Below are 23,361 nucleotides of genomic sequence, written 5' to 3'. Positions count from 1 at the left end.
CACTTAAAGGTCAGCATTTCATAGCACATTATTTCTCCTGAGATTTGACAGTCTACTAAATCCATACTTAAATCACTCAGGAACAAAATGTGCATGTACATATTGAGTGACATTGATATGTAAAATGGTTGTTAGTGAATTCATTTGTTTTATAAATAAATGAATTATACTACATTTTTATCCTTGGGGGAAAAGAGGCCTTTTTAGTGTTAAATGACAACCAGGAATCCATATGTCCTTAGTAGTTTTAAACACTACAATTGAATTAACACAAGTATACAGCAAGTGTGTTGTAAATATACTTCTTTTGCTGTTACATTGTTTATCAATCTGTATGGTAGACCCACATTTTTTTGTCTTGTTTTATATGGGAAAATATCTATAGGCAAAATCAAAGGAATCCTGTTCAGGCCTGTACAGCTTCATACTTAGGACCACCAGACCACTGCTATATACATGAAACCTAAAACAAGGGGTGCCTATGTAAACACAACATCATATTTCAGTTTTTGAGAAATCAAAGCGAAAGAAGCACAAAACATCACCCTCCGGGCCTTGCATATTCAATATCTGTGGGACAACCTTAAAGGGTTACTCCATCCCTAGACATCTTATCCGCTATCCAAAGGATAGGGAATAAGATGTTTGATCACAATCTCCAGGCCAGCGCCATGGCGTTCTGAACACAGAACCTCCCATTTCACTGGACAGATGAAAGTGTCTTGCTGTGTTCCCCAGTCGGGTCAACAGAAATAAAAGGAACCAAATCTCAGACATCTAGTGCCAACTCATGCCGTCAGTTGTGTCATCAGTTGCAGCCAGTTTTAGGCTGGGTTTATTGAGCCAGATTGCTGAATATATGTGAACCCTGCCTTACAAAATAAAAGAATTATAATTAAAAACAAGCGTAAAACAGCTAGTTTTAATCCTTTAAGGACACAGGGCATACATGTACGCCCTGTGCCCACTCCTCTTCTATGACACAGGCTTAGGAGCTGAGCGTGCATGTTAGCGGGGTGGTTCCAGCGGCTATTAGCCGGAGATCAGCGATTGCCGGACATCAGCGATTGCGGTGATGCCCATCATTAACCCCTAGGATGCCACGAGGAAAGTTGATTGCCGCTTCTAAAATAAAATGAAAACACTCCTGGCAGCTCAGCGGAGCTGATCGGGACCATCGCGGTGAAATCACTATGTCCTGATCAGTTGAGAGGATGGTGGGAGGGCCTTTACCTGCCTTCTCACCTTGCAATCAGTTCTTCAAGGCTCCAGTCAGCCTTTGCAGGCTGGAGCAATGGAGCACAAATAACTCTGATCAATGCCATGATAAGGCATAGCATTGTTCAGTGTATGCAATCTAATGATTGCATGTAATAGTTCCCTATGGGGATTAAAAAAATAGTGTAAAAAATGTTTAAAAAAAAGTATATGTAAACAAAAATAAGCATAATTACATTCAGTATGTGGTATCGTCACATGTATGAATATTTGAACTAAAAAAATATAATTTTAATTAAACTGCACGGACAATGGCGTATATGTAAAAGAATTAAAAAAAGTCTAGAATTGCGTATTTTTGGTCACTTTGTATACCCTAAAAAATTTATAAAAAGTGATCAAAAAGTCCCATCAAAACAAAAATGGTACAGTTAAAAACTACATATCACGTCGCAAAAAATGCGCCCTCACACATCCCCGTATACTGAAAAATAAAATACTTAGAGGTATCAGAAGAGGACAATTTTAAACATACCAATTTTCATACAAAAGTTATAATTTTATAACTTAATTAAGAAGTAAAACAAAATCAAACCTTTATACAGTCAGGTCCATAAATATTGGGACATAGACACAATTCTAAAATTTTTGGCTCTATACACCACCACAATGGATTTGAAATGTAACGAACAAGATGTGCTTTAACTGCAGATTGTCAGCTTTAATTTGAGGGTATTTTACATCCAAATCAGGTGAACGGTGTAGGAATTAAAGCAGTTTGCATATCTGCCTCCCACTTGATAAGGGACAACAAGCAATGGGACAGAATAATAATCATAAATCAAACTTTCAATTTTTAATACTTGGTTGCAATCCCTTTGCAGTCAATTACAGCCTGAAGTCTGGAACGCATAGACATTACCAGATGCTGGGTTTCATCCCTGGTGATGCTGCCAAGCACCTCCTGAGTACCTGGATCTACTAAAACTAAAGTTATCTCCAGGGGGCTGCCATACCGCTGCAAGCCCGGAGGCTCTATCTAGCTTATTCCTCCACAGATCCCAGGACCGACAGCCCACTTGCCAGGGCATGTATACAGGGGAACTATAATTTATAATTATCCTTATAGGTACCCACTATCTACACACATTGTTAAATACCAAGTATATGTCCACCAAGTATATGTCTACCTAAAATATGAAATATCTATATCATTTTGGACTGCCTGCACAAAGTGATGAACATATACACATGATTCCTCCCAATGAAGGGAAAACTCTGTAAAGACATCCTATACCTCCATGCTGTATACCCAGCTATACACTAACGTGGGAGAAGAGAGAGAGGCACTCACCTATTGTGTACCCCCACTTCTCTAATTTGAATTCCCTGATGAGTTGTGCCGCAGAGTAACGGACACAGCGAAACGCGTTGGATGATTATTTATCTTTTGTTTACATCAATTGGTTTAATACATGTATATTTTGTGTTGTATGCACCTGACACACGCAGTGATATACGGAGGTACTATCTGACAGATACCTGCCATATCGCATCGATGCATATACCTTCCTCTCTCCCATCCATAAGATATAGGGTGAGACAGGAGGATCCGGATGCGGGCTGGCTCTCTATAGGAAGACCTCCCTGCATTAATAGGTAGGGGGTCTGTTGACCAGCAGGGTCAGCTACTTAGGCAAACATAAGTGGGCCAGTATCTAGGCTCACTATTTATATTCTTACTGTTTATCTACTACACATTATTTATGTTCATTTTATTTGTATCCTTAATAAAAGCTATGTTTTATGATATCTGTGGACCTCCCTTTATACTATAAAATTTGTTACACAGATCCCCACATCTACATATACTCACTTATATTTTAAAACACTAGAAATATTGGTTGAAAAAAGCAATGTTTTGGAAATATATTTAGATGTTGTTTTGTGTCCAGACTTGCAAGCTGAGTTGTTTATTGAGGAGGACATGATGCACAAAGTTTTGGGTTCCCTATGGAACTGGAGACAGAGCACTTCTACCTCTTGTCAATCACATTGTTACTGATAGAAAATATATCAGTAATTTCCCTCAAACTTCCAATTCCTATTTTTGTATGTAATGTCCCCAAGTACTTTATGAAACTAAAACTCCTAAGTGAGTTTTAGAGTCTTTTTCGGCATTCACATACTTTTAATAAAATAAAATGGAATAGTGTGTGGATAGTGGAATAGATTAAAATACAGGAGAAGTAAAGAAAATGTTTACACAACAAATGTTTGCCAGACTATGTTGGCAAATATATTTAGAAAGGCATATTTTGTTACGTTTCATCCGTTTGAAATGGAAAACATGAAACAGTATTTCTTCCAGCTAAAACACCAGAATTAGCTTGTAAAATGTTTACAGAATCAGAAAAATATGTAGATTTGCAGCCAAATAGTAAAAATCCCTATGGCGGAGATTCATCAAAACCTGTCCAGAGGAAAAGTTGCCCATAGCAACCAATCAGATTGCTTCTTTCATTTTTCAGAGGCCTTGTTAAAAATGAAAGAAGTGATCTGATTGGTTGCTATGGGCAACTGAGCAACTTTTCCTATGAACAGGTTTTGATAAATCTCACCCTATATCTCCAGAAAAATAACAGATTTTTTTTATTTATACTAGACAAGGAACTGAATACATCTAATAAAAATCAATAATTTTAATACAGATATAATTTATTTCAACATCAATTATATAATTGAAAACATACTGTATTGAAATTCCATGTAAATTTAGATAAAAAAAACAACAACATTTTTTAACCCTGTTCACCATTTTCAAAAAGTAGTTTTCCAAAAAGCAGGCATGGTTTAAATTTTTTCACAACCCAAATGGTATATAAAATTGTTCACTCTGTTTTTGACATCTTTTCAGGTGGTCATTCTTACTTTTACTAAAAAAGCATCAAAGTTTCACAGTATGTATAAAGACATACATGCATATGAGGGAAAAGTGAATAACTCCTGTTCAGCCCATTCAGGTCCCCCCAACACTCTTCTTTTTTTCCATCTTTTGAGATGATTGCTCAGAACAGAATGTTCCCACTCTGCCAATTACTGCCCAAGGATGGGACACCTTTGTGGCCACTTATTGTCTGAGGTGACAGGTTCTGCTCCAAGCTCTTGTTTCAGAAGCAGAAGAGCCAAACATGAGCTGCAGGGGGACCAGGGGTAGGCAAGTATAGCCTTTTCTTCACTTTTTCTATGCCCACAGCAATATATGATTCATTTTTAAAAGCGGGAATAGCCCTTTAAATTCACTTAGAATAATTGCCTAAATATGGCTTTTCAGTCAATATTACAAAATGTTAAATACTCAACTAAGACAAAAGGGCTACTGGCTACACTTAGAGCCCTTTTAGACATGCCAAAGTCTGCACTATACAAGTGTCAATCTTGTAGATTATAGGTAGAAAATTGAAAAGGTGTTCCCCTCAATGATGGCGCTAGTCCATGGATAGATAGATATGCATTTATTGAAACATAAAAGGCAACACGTTTCAACCCCAGACAGGGGTCTTCATCAGGCATCAAATGCCTGATGAAGACCCCTTTCCGGGGTAAAAACACATTGCCTTTTATGTTTCAATAAATGCATATCTATCTACCCATGGACTAGCGCCATTATTGAGGGAAACACCTTTTCAATTTTCTACCTATGCCTCGTTACCGGTGAGACTGACGTCACCCCGGGAAGTTCTTCATGGCAGCTGTCCGGCTATTCATTCATTCCAGACACCACTGTAGGTGTTGTGCTCTTAGTGCAACACCCAAGGGTAAGGGCCCATCTTTCTTTTACCATGCACCATTTACCTAGATGGTCCTCACTAGGTGCGCACCTTTTGTTGCCTTTTATCTCTTTTCATTAATCTTGTAGATTATAACTTGTTTAAGGAGCCTATTATGTGACTTGACTATTGTGCAGACCAGCCCACAGGAACGATTATTTGTGTGGTGCTTTACTTTCATCATTCATTGGCTGATCAATGTTTTCATATCAATTGGCTCCAGAGAGTTAAACAGATTTGTAAATTGTCAGGAACTGTCCAGAGTAGGAGCAAATGCCCATAGCAAACCTCTCCTGCTCCGGACAGTTCAGGTGTCAGCAGAGAGCACTGTGGTCAGACAGAAAAGAATAACTCAACTTCCTCTGGAGCATACAGCAGCTGATAAGAACTGGAAGGATTAAGATTTTTTTAATAGAAGTAAGTTAAAAATCTGTATAACTTTCTGGCACCAGGACACAGCTCATTTTGGCCTTAGGAACACAGTTGGCTTCATTTTAGCATTTTCGTTTTTTTCTCCAAACCCTCTAAGAGGCATCATTTTTTATGCTTGTTTTATGCACGATCAATTTTACTTTGTAATGACACCTTTCATTTTACCAAAATGTTAATGACGCAACCAAAAATAATATTATTTTGTAGAAAAGAAAAATAATTTTGCACCTTTTGGAGAGTTTTGTTTTTACACAGTGCACTTTACGGTATAACTGATATGTTCTCTTTATATTGTGGGGAAATATGATTAAAATGATACCCATGTTTACATGCTTTACTTTTATTGTATTATTGTACTTTTTTTTTTTTTTTTTTACAATTGGGCCATTCTCTGTACAGGAACATTAACAATATATTTTAATAATTCAGACAATTCAGGTAAGGGGACCTCCAGCTGCCATTTTGACTCATCAGATCCCCACTATTATGCCACAGGTGGTCCGCTTTGAGCCCCGATAATGCCGTAGAAGCTGTGATCGCTCAGTCCACCATTACCTGCAGGACCCGTCTTGCATGAAGTGACTGAATGCTCCTCGGGTCATTTCATGTACAAGACAAAAATGTACACCTTAGTGGATTAAGTACCAGGGCAGAGGACATACATTTTATTGTTTAATTGTCTATTGTTGTATATTGTTCTTACTAGGTAAATGTGCATTTCAAAGTTGTAGTTAGGATTTCCTTTACCTAGGGCAAAGATTTAATTTAATGTTCTAGCGCTAAGGCTAAATAAAATTGCCATGGCAGGGGTGCTTATTGGTGTCCAAATGGCATCAAACACTAGGGGTATATGCTTCCCCCTCTAGTTTTGCGCCTAATGAATTAGTTGTATAATGAATAACATTCCTCAAAAGAAAAATGTGATTCAACAAAAGGAAGCCAGAAAATAGCCATAAATAATGTATTTAGAAATAAAACTGAATGACCAGATGCTTTCATAAATACAGATGTGAGCTCCAATCTGTTCCTAACAACCAGGACATAAGGGATACCATGACTGCATTTACTTTATAGAGCAGAACATACATTAAACATCATATTTTCAACATTACCTAATTAATCTGAATGTTAAAAAAATCGATATATTGCTCAAATGTCATGTTTTCTAAAGCCATGTCTATTTATTGAAAGGACTTTGTTGCTTGGATTTTCAATGAAACAATAAATGTGTGTTTTGTAACAGCAGTCACGTCCCATAATAATAGCATTAGGGGGAAAAATACTTTCTGCCAAAAACACTAGCATTACTGCCAAAGAAATTGAATTCCAAATACATTATGGTACAAATACCTGTCAATTTTGCTAGAAAAAAATGAGATGGAGGAAAATATATATTTCTGTTTCATATTAAAAATTCAACCCAAGAGGATCAATATAAAAAAAGCCTATTTATATTGAAACTTATTTGAATAATTTACTAGACAGAAAAACAATATAGTTCGATGTTTAAAAGTTTCTATTTTCATTATTTCATTAATGTATTTATTAGTTTTTTTTTACCTATAATACAACTACTGCCATAAACAAGTATTTAACACTAAGTACAATCATTTTTTGTATTAATTATAATTCTAAAACATCCTTATACTAGGAAAAACATTTAAAAAATATTACTAAAACCAGATTTTAATGTCTGTGATAACAACTGCAACACCGAGACATTCCTCCTCATCCTTGTACTGAATCTAAATTCACTATAGTGTCAGGATCTATAATGGTCCATGTATACAGAGATGTTCTCCCCTAGAAGCATTGTTCCTAAAGGAAAACATCTCAGTAAACACTTGGTAAACAAAATATATACAGTATGGGGGAGATTTATCAATGACGGTGTGAGGTAGAAATCATTTAAACCATGTCAGTGCTTTCTATGTTTTGCATGTCTGTGCAAAATTTATCAACCATGCTCAAACATAGACATTCCTTCATGTTTCTACCGTCTGACACATTTGTACGTGCACTCCTCGTTGTTCTATATTTGCGCAAAATCTGTTGCCTTTGCGCAAAGTTTTAATATCTAAACAAAGAATGCGCAATAGCAAATAAGTGTGTAAAGCATTTTTCTTTTTACAGTACACAAGCACGTAGAGAACATCAGAAAATATTCAATCAAAAAAGACGCAATGAAAGTCACTACGCAAATTTTTGCACAAAAAAAATACACAAGGAAAAGGGGTAAACTCTGTGATAAATGTCCCCCTATGTGAGTACACATGAAAGCTTTTGCTCCATGGACACCCACACCCTACAACTCATAGCAACATAGTTTGTAAGGTTGGAAAAAAAAACAAGAGTCCATCGAGTTCAACCTAAAATCCTACTGTTATTATGCAGAGGAAGGCAAAACTCCCCATGAGGCTAATGACAGAGGAAAATTTCCTTCCCGACTCTAATATGATGATTAGAACAAATCCCAGGATCAATTTTCTGTCCCCATCACAACATCATGTGGATGAGTTACATAGTCTAACTGCTCTTACCATAAAGAATCCCCATCTGTGATAATGGTAAAACCTTCTTTCCTCTAGACGTAGAGGATGCCCCCTAGGTATAGGCACCGGCCTAGGTATAAAAAGATCACTAGAAAGATCTCTGTACTGTCCTTTGAGATATTTTTCAATTTATCCAAACTAAATTACCACTAGCTTGATAACCTGCTTTGGTTCTCTAATCCACCCATTCCATTAATAAACTTTGTTGCCCTACTCTGCACCCTCTCCAGTTCAGCCATGTACGTCTTATACACAGAGGCCCAAAGTTTGACACAATACTCCATATGTGGTATGACTAGTGATTAATAAATAGGTAAAACTATGTCCCTGTCATGAGCCTCTATACCTCTCTTGATACATCCCATGACTTTGTTAACCTTAGCAGCAGCTGCCTGGCACTAGTCATTAAAGTTGAGTTTACTGTCCAGCAGTATCTCCAAGTCCTTTTCAGTTTTAACTAATGTCTTATTATTTAGCACATAATAGTACATTTTGTTTTTACGACCCAAGTGCATAACCTTACATCTTTATGCCATGTCTGTGCTTAAGCCTCCAGCTTCCCCAGAGCCCTATGTAATATTATGTTATCCCCCATTAGGGTCATGTGCGAATATTATGTTATACCCCATTAGGGTCATCTGCGAATATTGAAATTCTACTCAGTAATCCCTCTACAAGGTCATTAATAAACAGACCTAGTACTGTCCCCTGCGGTACCCCACTCGTAACTGTCACCCAATCAGAGTAAGTTCCATTGATCCCCACCCTCTGCTTCCTATCACTGAGCCAGTTGCTAACCCATGTACATATATCCTTCCCTAGTCCCAGAATCCTCATTTTATGTACTAGCCTTTTGTGCGGCAAAGTATTAAATGTCTAAGAAAAGTTCAGATATACAACATCCACAGCTTCACCCTGGTCCAATCTATAACTTACCTCCTCATAGAAGCTGATCAGATTAGTCTGACAGGACCGATTCTGCATAAACCCATGTTGGCACTGTGTTAGAGAGTTGTTTTCTTTAGATACTCCAGAATAGTATCCCTTAGTTACAATATAAATGTATGTCATAATAAGAATGGTTATATTGAACAATTGAACAGATTGATTCTTGATGGGTGTGTTGTACTATAATACATCTCTTTTCCACCATGTACAAATTTAGATTTTCTGTTGTCTGTACCATACTTATGAGAATGTTTTGTACTATGGGATAACTACATTCATGAGGCTTCATTTACATTTAAATGTTTAAGGGCTGGAGAAAAAAACTGAATGAAGAGGAGCAGCACAACCAAAGAATTCCAAGATAGGGTGCCAGCTATGGAAAGGCTTGTTCCAACAGCCTTTGTAAAATCAGCATGAAGCATCAAAGCAGCACATCCAGATAGCAGTTAACGGGGTACTCCAGTTGAAATTATTATTTTTTTAAATCAACTGGGGCCAAAAAGTTAAACAGATTTTTAAATTACTTCTATTTAAATGTCTTAATCCTTCCAGAACGTATCAGCTGCTGTATAATACAGAGAAAAATGTATAGTTCTTTTCTGCCTGACCACAGTGCTCTCTGCAGACACCTTTGTCTGTGTCAGGAACTGTCCAGAGAAGGAGCAAATCTCCATAGCAAACCTCTTGTTACGCCTAGCGCTCCGGGTCCCTGCTCCTCCCCGGAGCGCTCACGGCGTCTTTCTCCCTGCAGCGCCCCGGTCAGTCCCGCTGACCGGGAGCGCTGCACTGTCATGGCCGTCGGGGATGCGATTCGCACAGCGGGACGCGCCCGCTCGCGAATCGCATCCCAGGTCACTTACCCGTCCCGGTCCCCTGCTGTCATGTGCTGGCGCGCGCGGCTCCGCTCTCTAGGGCGCGCGCGCGCCAGCTCTCTGAGACTTAAAGGGCCAGTGCACCAATGATTGGTGCCTGGCCCAATTAGCTTAATTGGCTTCCACCTGCTCCCTGGCTATATCTGATCTCCTCCCTTGCACTCCCTTGCCGGATCTTGTTGCCTTGTGCCAGTGAAAGCGTTTAGTGTGTCCAAAGCCTGTGTACCTGAACTTCTGCTATCCATCCTGACTACGAACCTTGCCGCCTGCCCCCGACCTTCTGCTACGTCTGACCTTGCCTCTGCCTAGTTCTTCTGTCCCACGCCTTCTCAGCAGTCAGTGAGGTTGAGCCGTTGCTAGTGGATACGACCTGGTTGCTACTGCCGCAGCAAGACCATCCTGCTTTGCGGCGGGCTCTGGTGAAAACCAGTAGCCTCTTAGAACCGGTCCACTAGCACGGTCCTCGCCAATCCCTCGCTGACACAGCGGATCCACAACCCGTAAGCCGAATCGTGACACCTCTCCTGCTCTGGACAGTTCCTAACATGGACAGAGGTGTCAGCAGAGAGCACTGTGGTCAAACAGAAAAGAAATTAAAAAAGAAAATAACTTCCTGTAGAGCATACAGCAGCTGATCAGTATTGGAAGAATAAAGATTTTTTAATAGAAGTAATTGACAAATCTGTTTAACTTTCTGGCACCAGGTGATTAGAAAATAATTTGTTTTCCACTGGAGTACCCCTTTAAAGTGGGGTTTTCTTCATCACCAGAATGCCTCTGAGATATATTATGTGTACCATTAGGGCTGGATTAACAATAAGAAGGGAAACACTAGTGTCCACGTGTCTGCACCAATCACAGTTTACTGAATATTAAATCAGAGGTAGGTTAATGGTTCTTTTAGGATAGTTCACTACCCAAGATGAGATGCTGTTTTGAACTTGTAGAAGCTGGTGGCCAGATTAAGGCTTCTGTAAATACAAGACTTTGGTTGATGGGTGAAAAGCACATGACTGGCCATTCTATGTAGACATGAAGTTAACCCTGATTCAATTTTGCTATTGTTCCCTCTTGAAAAAATCGTGTGTAAGAATGATAGATGTGCTTTATGAAGAAAGTATTATCCAACTCTTCTACATCTATCATGTCTTCTCTAATTCACAGACACCACCTGTCACACAACCTCCACTTTGCCAATGATAATCTCCACCCTAACACTCTAATCATTGTCTTTTGTGCCTCCTTCTATTCTGAATTTCCTACCTTTACAATTATTCCCTAAATACTCATAAAAAATTTACTTTTTCCGATAAGTTTAAAAACTATCTTAAAGAGCCTGCAAAAAGTATTCCTACACTGGCTCCATGTTCATAGCGGCTTACTTTCTTCTTTAAAGGAATGTGTCATCAAAATTTTACTTATAGATTTAATTAAGGTTTTTTTTTGTTAATTATATTTTTAAAGAATTTTTGGTGATTTTTCTAATTTTAGTATCTATTTTTTATAATAATCCAGAAATCTAGAAATTTTATTTCTGACCACTTGGCCTAAAACTAAGCTGAAACTTCTTGTGCTGTACAGATTATTTCCCAGTAATGCCCTTATTATCATCACAGACAGGAACACAGTTAAAGGTGACAACAGTAGATAGATAACACTGGATCCACCACCATTCACAGCAGAGCTTAGCCTTCAACGCTCCCTCTTCCCTGTCAAATGCTACATTTCATGAGATGAATTAGAAATAAAAGGAATAATATAATAATATTTCACTCAAAGGATATGAACATTTTTGCTCAGAATTTTTGTTTGTTTCCTGAATGCGAAATAAAGCAACTTTCTAAACTAAATTCAAGGGCTCCAGCTCCACAAAAAATAGTAGTTAAAAAATTAACATTTTTATTCCATAATGCTTTAAAATCCAAGAAGGGCAAAGACAAACATGATGTGCTCTGGTGAGTTAAAAACCCATGTTCACCAACGCGTTTCAAACAATAATGTTCTTAGTCATGGCATGAGACCCTCACAATATGCATGGTTTTTATATACTGAGGTGTTCACCCTCATACAAAGATAGCTCCACCTGCTACAGGTGGAGCTCATTCCAGCTGGAAGGACTTGTAACAAATTATCCCAGAAGAAAGCGAACTTCAATTGTATTCAAGAATAGTAGTTCGACATAGCTTCAAGAAACAATGGAAAAAACTGTACATTCACTGTATATACACAAGACCCAATTCAGCAAAGTTTCACAAAATCTATGGAAAAAATCTTGTTCACTGTGAAAACATCGATAAATATATACTGGATCGTTCCTGTAATTCACACTCAACGGACACCCAACAAATAAGCTTCTCTTTTCAACAAAATTTGAAAAAACTTTTAACCTCTACAAGGTGAACACCATAGATCTCCACTGTAAATGAATCACATTGGTATAATATAAGTATGTGTTTGATTAATTCTGATATAGACCATGACCCAAAAAACGCAGCATCTGAACAATGTCAATATCCACAGATGCATCTCTTGAAAATAACTTCAATGAAAACATCAATAAATATAGGCTAGATCATTTCTGTAATTCGTACCCCGTGGATATCTTGTGTCGAGTACTAATATCCAGTAAGCTTCTCTTTTCAACAAAATTCGAGACCAGTCTCCCCCTCGACGAGGTGGGTATGCAAGTTCAATACCACAGACTTCCAATGTGGATAAATCACCTTGATGTATTTCAGTTATGTGTTTAGACAGCCCAGACATAAATCATGACATAAAAGACGCACCGGCTGAACAATGAAAATGCTCATAGATGCGTCTTTTAAATTTTCTCGTAGTACAGCCTACATATTGAACATCGCAACTCTTACACGTGACTAAATATATAACGTGTGTGGAATCACAGTTTATAAAAGATTTAATGGGAAATGTACTACCAGTATTTTTTGATGAAAATTTAGTAGAAATTGGGTAAGAAATAAAACCACACAAATTGGATCTGCTCCTGGCACCTTTGAAACATCCCTCAACATGTAACCACGTATTGTGTTTAACATTACTGAAAAAGTCACAATTGATTGTGAATAGACCAACCTCTTCTTGCAACTATAATCACACCATTATGGAGAATATTATTTAGAATATCAACCTCATAAAGAACAGGTAAATGCTTCATAACAATTGACTTGATTTGAGAAAAATTAGTACTGTATGGCGTGGAAAAAATATCTTTTTTATAAACCTGTGCAGATCTTGCGTTATTATTGTTATCGGTTAACACAAGCTTAACGCGAAGTCTCCACAGGTTCATAAAAAGGTTACCTTTTCCATGCCATACAGTACTAATGTTTCTCAAATCAATTGTTATGAAGCATTTACCTGTTCTTTATGAGGATGATATTCTAAATAATATTCTCCATAATGGTGTGAATATAGTTGCAAAAAGAGGTCGGTCTATTCACAATCAATTCTCACCCAGTGACTTTTTCAGAAATGTTAAACACAATACGTGGTTACATGTTAAGGGATGTTTCACATGTGCCAGGAGCAGATGCAATTTGTGTGGTTTTATTTCTAATTCTACTTAATTTTCATCGGTAGTACATTTCCCATTAAATCTTTTACAAACTGTGATTCCACGCACGTTGTGTATTTAGTCACGTGTAAGAGTTGTGATGTTCAATATGTAGGCTCTACTATGAGAACATTTTAAAGACACATCTATGAGCATTTTCATTGTTCAGAAGGTGCATCTTTTATGTCACAATCTATGTCTGGGCTGTCTAAACACATAATTGAAATACATCAAGGTGATTTATCCACATTGGAATTCTGTGGTATTGAACGTGTATACCCACCTCGTCGAGGTGGAGACTGGTCTCGAATTTTATTGAAAAGAGAAGCTTACTGGATATTAGTACTTGACACAAGATATCCACGGGGTATGAATTACAGAAACAATCTAGCCTATATTTATTGATGTTTTTATTGAAGTTATTTTCAAGAGATGCATCTGTGGATATTCACATTGTTCAGATGCGTTTTTTGGGTAATGGTCTATATCGGAACTGATCAAACACATACTTATATTATACCAATGTGATTGATTTACAGTGAAGATGAAAAGTTTTGACCTGAAAAATTTTGTTGAACAGAGAAGGTGTCCGTTGAATGTAAATTACAGGAACGATCCAGTATATATTTATCGATGTTTTCACAGTGAACAGCGAAACACGTCGGTGGATGTGGGTTTTTAACTCACCAGAGCATATTATGTTTGTCTTTGTCCTTTTTGGATTTTAAAGCATTATGGAATACATTTTTTATTTTTTTAACTACTATTCTTTGTGGAGCTGGAGCCCTTGAATTTAGTTTCTGGATTTCTGAATAACCAAGGATATGGCTTGGCATCTATCTTCCATGCACCCTGTTACAGGACACTCTCTCCATTCAGAATAGGTATGTGGTGAGCTGAAAGTTTTCCTGTTTATTATGTTTTGCATTAGAGATCTCCTATCACTTAACTTCTAATCTCACAAAGATAACATAAATAAATAAGACAGACTTTTTGATCTCTCTGTGTAAGGCCAGATTCACACTCGGAAATTGATCTCAATAGGAGGTCCACTGATCTGTTCACATGTAAGAAGTTCCATAGCGGAACGTCCAATGAGGATTTTGATTTGTTTAAAAGAATAAAAATGTTCATTTATATGGCAGAATTTACACAGAAAAGCCATATGACTGCACTACAGGCTATGAGCCTTCACTTATGCGGTTTTAACAAGGAAATTCCTCACTGAATTTTCGTAGTGAGAATTTAGGACCAAGGGGGGAGGGGGGTAAAAACAAGCTCAAATTAGTGAACAGAAGAAAAGGAGTTTTAAAGGGCTGCTTACGCAGGATGTACACAGAGGGGTGATCATTCAGTTTGCTGGCGTGAATCATGTGGACTGGGAACTAGTGTAGATTTAAAGCTCACACACCAAAATGTAAAGGCTGTAAAAGATAAACTAAGCTAAATGTTTAACCCCTTAAGGGCACAGCCCATTGTGACCTTAAAGGGGTACTCCGGTGAAAACCTTTTTTCTTTTAAATCAACTGGTGGCAGAAAGTTAAACATATTTGTAAATTACTGCTATTAAAAAATCTTAATCCTTCCAGTACTTATTAGCTGCTGAATGCTACAGAGGAAATTCCTTTCTTTTTGGAACACTGATGACATCACGAACACAGTGCTCTCTGCTGACATCTCTGTCCATTTTAGCAACCATGCATAGCAGATGTATGCTAAGGGCAGCATGGTGGCTCAGTGGTTAGCACTGCTGCCTTGCAGTGATGGGGACTTAGGTTCAAATCCCACTAAGGACAACAATAAATAAAGTGTTATTATTATTATAATAACGTCAGCAGAGAGAACTGTGCTCGTGATGTTATCAGAGAGCATTCCAAAAACAATAGAATTTCCTCTGTAGTATTCAGCAGCTAATAAGTGCAGGAAGGATTAAGATTTTTTAATAGAAGTAATTTACAAATATGTTTAACTTTCTGCCACCAGTTGATTTAAAAGAAAAAAAATTTCACCGGCGTACCCCTTTAAGGACACAGCCAATTTTATTTTAGCGTCTTCTTATTTTCTTCCACGCCTTCTAAAATCCATAACTCTTTTATATTTCCATTCACAGATCCATATAAGGGCTTGTTTTTTGGATAACTAATTGTACTTTGTAATGACATCACTTATTTTACCCTAAAATGTATGGTAAACCCACAAAATAATTTTTTGTGTAAGGAAATGTAAACATAAATCATAATTTAGCAAATTTGGGGTGGTTTTGTTTTTATGATGTACAATTTACGGTAAAAACTATATGTATTTTTTATTCTCTGGGTCAATACGATTAAAATGATACCCATGGTTAAATACATTTCTATTATTGTACTGCTTTAAAAAAAATCTCAAACCTTTTTTTTTTTACAAAATCAGTACGTTTAAAATTGCTCTATTTTGACCACATCTATCTTTCTTATTTTTCTGTATTCACGGATGTGTGAGGGCTCATTTTTTGCACCATGATCTTTAGTTTGTTTTAGTACCGCTTTTACATATATGTGACTTTTTTGATAACTTTTTATTTGTATTTATTTTGCCGAATTTTTGGACTTTTCTCTTTTTACATTTACACCGTTCGCCGTAGGGGATCATTAACATTATATTTTTATAGTTCCGACATTTAAACACTTGATGATACCAAATATTTTTATCATTTGTCATTTTTCCCCCCGCTTTTTGTATTAATATGGGGAAAAGGGGTGATTTAAAACTTTATTGGGGGAGGGACTTTTTCACTTTTATTTTCACTTTTATAAAACCTTTTTTTTTACAATTATTTTACACTTTTTATGTCCCCTTAGGGGACTATTTATAGCAATCATTAGATTGCTAATACTGTTCAGTGCTGTGCATAGGGCATAGCACTGATCAGTATTATCAGCTATCTTCTGCTCTGGTCTGCTGGAAGGCAGATCAGTGCAGAAGACCCTGGGAGACGGACGGAGGCAGGTGAGGGGACCTCCGACCGCCATATTGGCTGATCTGATCCGTATGGCAGTGCTGCGGGCGATCAGATCAGCCATTTTAAATGCAGCACTGCCGCAGATGCTGTGGTCTGTATTGATCACAGCATCTGAAGGGTTAATAGCAGACATCAGCACAATCACTGATGTCCACTATTATTGGTGGCTCCATGGCTGCTGACAGCAGCCGGGACCCGCTGTGAATGAAGCAAGCGCATCTCCTGCATTCGTGTCACAGCCGTGTAGTAAATGTACGGTGCTGTGTGCTAAGTAGCGCTAAGCAGTGCCATACATTTACGGCGCATGTCTTTAAGGGGTTTATAAAGACCAATGGAGAATGTGTTTTTTGTACTTTAATTACTTTAAATGCAAAGTAAGGGAAAATATTTCCGTAAAAGCTATGGACACATTAGCAATGATTTTTTTTATTTTTATTATTGTTCATTTATTTCCTGAATGCAAAATTATGCCACTTTGCAAACAGTCTTCATTTAAAATGGTCTACTATTTAGCTGTTACCCAGAGAAGGATAAAGTAAGTCTATCAGACTTTCTGCTTTCTCAGTGTTAGAGATAGAAGCAGGGAGGGGGTTTACACACCAGCTCAAAGTTTGTACAGAACAGAGAGATTAATTTGAGGGTATCTCACATAGTTGTAGATAGAGATGCAGCACACAAAGGAGAATAACATGAGCTGTGTACAAGTGTACAGAGAAAGCAGAGCTCACAGCAAACAGAGGATGAGAGGTAGAGGGTGAAGATGTAGAAGATAACCTTAGCAAAATGTTTACTAAAGACCTAGAAAGAAAGCCCAGTTGCCAATAGCAACCAATCAGATCGCTTCTTTCATTTTTCATAGGCCTTGATAAAAATGAAAGAAGCGATCTGATTGGTTGCTATGAGCAACTGGGCAACTTTTCCTCTGGACGAGTTTAGATAAATCTCCCCAATAAGTACAAACTAAGAGAAAAAAATGCTTCTGAAAGGTGTCCATAGCCTTTATGTTTCTTAATATATTAGTTTAACCTCTTCAGGATGCAGGGCTTATGGATACGCCCTGCATTCCGAGTCCTTAAGGACGCAGGGTGTATCCATACGCCCGTGGGAATTCCGGTCCCCACCGCTAGCCGGTTGGGGACCGGAGCCGGATGCCTGCTGAAATCGTTCAGCAGGCATTGCGGCATATCGCCCAGGGGGGTCATTATGTCCCCCCATGTCAGCGATGGCCGCATATCGCTGGACAATTTAGCCCAGAGATCTGCGGCGATTCTGGGTCAATCGGGTCTCCAGTGACCCGGTGACCCGGAGTTACTGGCTGATCGGGGCCGTCTCTGATGGCCCCGAACAGCCATAGCCAGCAGGGGTGAGGTGGCACTGGTGCCACCTCACGATCTCCCTGATTCGTTGGCCGGTTTACCGGCTGACCAATCAGGGTACCTGCTGCGGGTGTCACTCCCGCAACCCGCTCCGCCCCTCTTATAGTAAGTGTCCGGCTGTAAGTTTGAGCTGCTCAAATTTTCTGCTGCAGCTCAAATTGCCAGCGAGAAACTACTGTGAACCCCCGCCCGTGTTATTGTACCCTAAAAACACTACACTAACACAGAATAAAAAGTAAAAAACACTACACATACACATACCCCTACACAGCCCCCCTCCCCAATAAAAATGAAAAACGTCTGGTATGCCACTGTTTCCAAAACGGAGCCTCCAGCTGTTGCAAAACAACAACTCCCAGTATTACCAGACAGCCACTGACTGTCCAGGCATGCTGGGAGTTTTACAACAGCTGGAGGCACCCTGTTTGTTAATCACTGGCGTAGAATACCCCTATTTCCACCCCTATGCAGGTCCCTAATTTAGGCCTCTAATGGGCATAGCGCTCTCACTTTGGAGCCCTGTCGTATTTCAAGGAAACAGTTTAGGGCCACATATGGGGTATCACCGTACTCGGGAGAAATTGTGTTACAAATTTGGGGGTTTATTTTCTGCTTTTACCCTTTTTTTAAATGTAAAATTTTTGGGAAAACAAGCATTTTAGGTTAAATTTTTTTTTTTTTACATATGCAAAAGTTGTGAAACACCTGTGGGGTATAAAGGTTCACTTAACCCCTTGTTACGTTCCCCGAGGGGTCTAGTTTCCAAATAGTATGTCATGTGTTTTTTTTTTTTTGCTGTCCTGGCACCATAGGGGCTTCCTAATTGTGGCATGCCCCCAGAGCAAAATTTGCTTCCAAAAAGCCAAATGTGACTACTCCTCTTCCGAGACCTGTAGTGCGCCAGCAGAGCACTTTTCACCCTCATATGGGGTGTTTTCTGAATCGGGAGAAATTGGGCTTCAAATTTTAAGGGGTATTTTCTGCTATTACCCTTTTTAAAAATGTAATTTTTTTGGGAAAACAAACATTTTAGGTAAAAACTAATTATTTTTACATTTGCAAAAGTCATGAAACACCTGTGGGGTATTAAGGCTCACTTTATCCCATGTTACATTCCCCGAGGGGTCTAGTTTCCAAAATGGTATGCCATGTGTTTTTTTTTTTTTTTTTTTTTTTTTTGCTGTTTTGACACCATAGGGGCTTTCTAAAAGTGACATGCCCCCCAAAAACCATTTCAGAAAAATGTTCTCTCCGAAATCCCCTTGTCGCTCCTTCGCTTCTGAGACCTCAACTGCGCCCGCCGAACACTTTACCTAGAGATATGAGATATGTGCTTACTCGAGAGAAATTGGGCTACAAATACAAGTAAAAATTTCCTCCTTTTACCAGTTGAAAAAAATAAAAAATTGGGTCTACAAGAACATGTGGAAATAGAGTGTAAAGATTTAGAATTTTCTCCTTCACTTTGCTGCTATTCCTGTGAAACACCTAAATGGTTAAAACATGACTGAATGTCATTTTGAATACTTTGGGGGGGGGGGGTGTAGTTTTTATAATGGGGTCTCTTATGGGGTATTTCTACTATGAAGACCCTTCAAATTCACTTCAAAACTGAACTGGTCCCTGAAAATTATCGAGTTTGAAAATTTTGTGAAAAATTGGAAAATTGCTGCTGAACTTTGAAGCCCTCTGGTGTCTTCCAAAAGTAAAAACTCATAAATTTTATGATGCAAACATAAAGTAGACATATTGTATATGTGAACCAAAAAAAAAATATTTAGAATATCCATTTTCCTTACAAGCAGAGAGCGTTAAAGTTAGAAAAATGCAAAATTTTTATTTTTTTCATCAAATTTTGGGATTTTTCACCAAGAAAGGATGCAAGTTACCATAAAATGTTACCACTATGTTAAAGTAGAATATGTCACGAAAAAACAGTCTCGGAATCAGAAAACTAAAAGCATTATAAAGTTATTAATGTTTAAAGTGACATTGGTCAGAATTGCAAAAAATGGCCGAGTCCTTAAGGTGAAAAAGGGCTAAGTCCTTAAGGGGTTAAAGACCATATATCATTTGATAACAAATGTATTAATAAAGGCACAGTTTGATATTGATTCTCTATAACAAGACATATTGGCAAAGGTACACAATATCATCAATTGGCAGCTAATACCACATGCAATACCCATGCATTTCACATCAGGGACAGTTGCTGCCATTTCTAATTTTACTGCTATTTTAATGTGTGTTTTCTTTTTGCTATGGTTAATAAAGATTAACCACTTGGGGATGCAGGGCGTACAGGTACACCCGTGGTAATTTCGGTCCCCGCTGCTCGTCGGACCGGGATGCCTGCTGAATTCATTCAGCAGGCATCCTGTGACAACACATGGGGGGGTCCTGAGCCCCTCCCCTATCAATTCAGACTGGCAATCTGCGGTGATTCTGGGTCATTCGGATCTCCAGTGACCCGTAAAATAAGGGGGATAGGGGCTGTCCAAGACACCTCTGATCCCCCTGAAGGGATAGGAGTGATGTGGCACTCATAGGAAACCATTGATTGATTATTTTGCCGCTTGACTGCTCATGCCTGGATCTCAGGCACAGAGCAGTCATTCGGCAATTGGACACCAGGAGGCAGGTAAGGGGACCCTCCCCGTTTCCTACAATTGTTCGGGACGCCACAATTTCCCCGAACAGCCCCCTGCAAAAAATTAACCCTCATACACCCCCAGCACAGAACAAAGATAGCATGTAATTTTAACCATAAAGTGCACTAGGTATAAACAAAACCACAGTTTTCTTTACAATGTTCACTGACAAATCATTTTTGGTTGTGGCATACCTTTTATGGTAAAATGAAAGGTGGCATTACAAAGTTCAATTGGTTTAGCAAATATGGCTCTATAGATGAAAAATTGAAAGAAAAAAAAGAGTTGTGGCTCTTAGGTGAGGAAAATGAAAATGCTAAAATGAAAATTGGCGCTATCCTCAAGGACAAAATGGGCTGTGTCCTTATATGGTAAAGGGCTGCCCTCCTTAATACTGCTCCACTAGGCACAGGCCCATGGGTGCCTTGTGGCAAATATGGCTTTGGTTATTACCAGTATCTCTCTGCTCCTTACTATGCAATAAATGAGTAATAGATGTATCCATAACATGTTTTCAGTCAATATGGAAGGTACTTCAGATGACATTCTATTTTTTTCATTAGATTTTAGCAGTAAAATGATTTAATTGATTCCTCGATTTTTTTTTTATAACCAAAGCACTAAATATAGTTTCATAATAACACATTAACATTTTACCTTGATATTTATGTGTGGCAGATACTCAGTGTAGTCTTATTCAAAGAAGAAAGGAAATTTTTTCAGTTTTTTATAGATGTTTTTTTCTAATTTTCAACCTATTATCCAGTTCACACTCACAGTTAAAATTATTGTTGTTGATAAACATGTACAGTTTAATACGTCAGGACATGTACAGTTCAATACGGCCAACGAATCAGGACTCCTGCTGTGGGGGTGTCCCTAACGGCCCCCGCTCCGCCCCTATTCCGGAGGGCGAAAGCGGGTGCTGGGAGTGAGTACCTGGAGTGGGGGCCCCCGATTCCCGGCATCGGCGGAGGGATCGGCCCCAGAGCTGAGACAGTGGCAGTGGCGGCAGGAGGATCCGGCAGAGCAGCAGCAAGAGGTAAGGCTGGCCTCCTGCTGTTGCTTAGCAACAACTCCCAGCATGCACAAAAGGGCATGCTGGTAGTTGTTGTTATGCAACAGCAGAAGGCACTACTACAACTCCCAGCATGCCCTTTGGTAGTTTGTGCATGCTGGGGATTGTAGTTATGCAACAGCTGGAGGCACATTTTTTCTATGAAAAAGTGTGCCTCCAGCATTTGCATTACTACAACCCCCAGCATGCACAAACAACAAAGGGCATGCTGGGAGTTGCAGTAGTGTGCCTACAACTACAAGTCCCAGCATGCCCTTAGTCTGTCAGTGCATGGTGGGAGTTGTAATTTTGCAACAGCTGAAGGTCCCCCCGCCAATGTGAATGTACAGGGTATATTCACACAGATCAGGGTTTACAGCGAGTTTGAGATGCGGCAAATTTTCCGCCGCAGTTCAAACTCCCAGCAAGAAAATCACTGTAAACCCCCGCCTGTGTGAATGTGCTCCAAAAACACTACACAACACTACACAAAATAAAAAGTAATACACCACATATACACATACCCCTTACAAAGTCCCCATCACCCATAAAAAACCTCTTGTACGGCACTGTTTCCAAAAGCCTCCAGCTGTTGAAAAACACACAACTCCCAGTATTGCTGGACAGCCACTGACTGTCAAGGCATGCTGGGAGTTTTGCAACAGCTAGAGATACCCTGTTTGGGAAACACTGCCGTAGGGTAATTTGGTGGTGGAAGCAAATCCCCAAGATAGACCTCAAATGTGCATGGTGCTCTCAAGCTTTGGAGCCCTGTCGTATTTCAAGGCCACAGTTTAGTGCTACATATGGGGTATTTCCGTACTCGGGAGAAATTGCGTTACAAATTTTGGGGGGCTTTTTCTACAGCATGTTACTGAAAACAAATTACATTTTTTACACTAACATGCTGGTGTTGCTCCATACTTTTAATTTTCACAAGCGGTAAAAGGAAAAAAATACCCCCAAAATTTGTAACGCAATTTATCCTGAGTACGGAAATACCCCATATCTGGGCGTAAAATGCTCTGTGGATGCACAACATAGCTCAGTAGTTAGAGCTCACCATGTACATTTGATGTCTAAATTGGTGATTTGCACAGGGGTGGCTGATTTTACAGTGGTTCCGACATAAACACACAACCCTCACGGAATGTAATAAGGGGTACAGTGAGCATTTATACCCCACAAGTGTCTGACAGATTTTTGGAAAAGTGGTCCGTGAAAATGAAAAATTTTATTTTTCTTTTGCCCAGCCCACTGTTCTAAAGATCTTTCAAATGCCAGTTGGGTGTAAATGCTCACTGCATCGCTTTTTACATTCTGTGAGGGATGTAGTTTCCAAAATGGGGTCAGTGTGGCCACTGTTCTGGCACCACGGGGGCTATGTAAATTCTATTCCATCCAAATTCTCTTTCCAAAAGTCAATGGCGCTCCTTCTCTTCTGAGCATTGTAGTTCGCCTACAGAGCAGCACTGCGATCTCACTCCTAGCCCTCAGGATGATCGGGGCTGTCCCTGACAGCTCCGATCATCGCTATTTTCAAGGTGATCGGGTCACCAGAGACTTGATCAGCCCGGAATAGCAGAAAATCGCATGTCTGAATTGACATGTGATTTTTTTGAGATCGCCGACATGGGGGGGTCTCAGGACCCCCCTGGGCGAAGTTCTGGGGTGCCTGCTGAATGATTTCAGCAGGCATACTGGTACGGTCCCCAACTGGCTAGCGGCAGAGACCGGAATTCCCACGGGCATATGCATACGCCCCATGTCCTTAAGGACTCGGGATGCAGGGCGTATGCATACGCCCGGCGTCCTGAACAGGGGTTAAACTCCAGAGCTGCTCTAAGGCC

The sequence above is a fragment of the Hyla sarda genome, chromosome 6 (assembly GCF_029499605.1).
Source record: "Hyla sarda isolate aHylSar1 chromosome 6, aHylSar1.hap1, whole genome shotgun sequence".
In the NCBI taxonomy this organism is placed as follows: Eukaryota; Metazoa; Chordata; class Amphibia; order Anura; family Hylidae; genus Hyla; species Hyla sarda.
The sequence above is the reverse complement of the archived record's forward strand: the minus strand, read 5'-3'. Positions refer to the sequence as shown.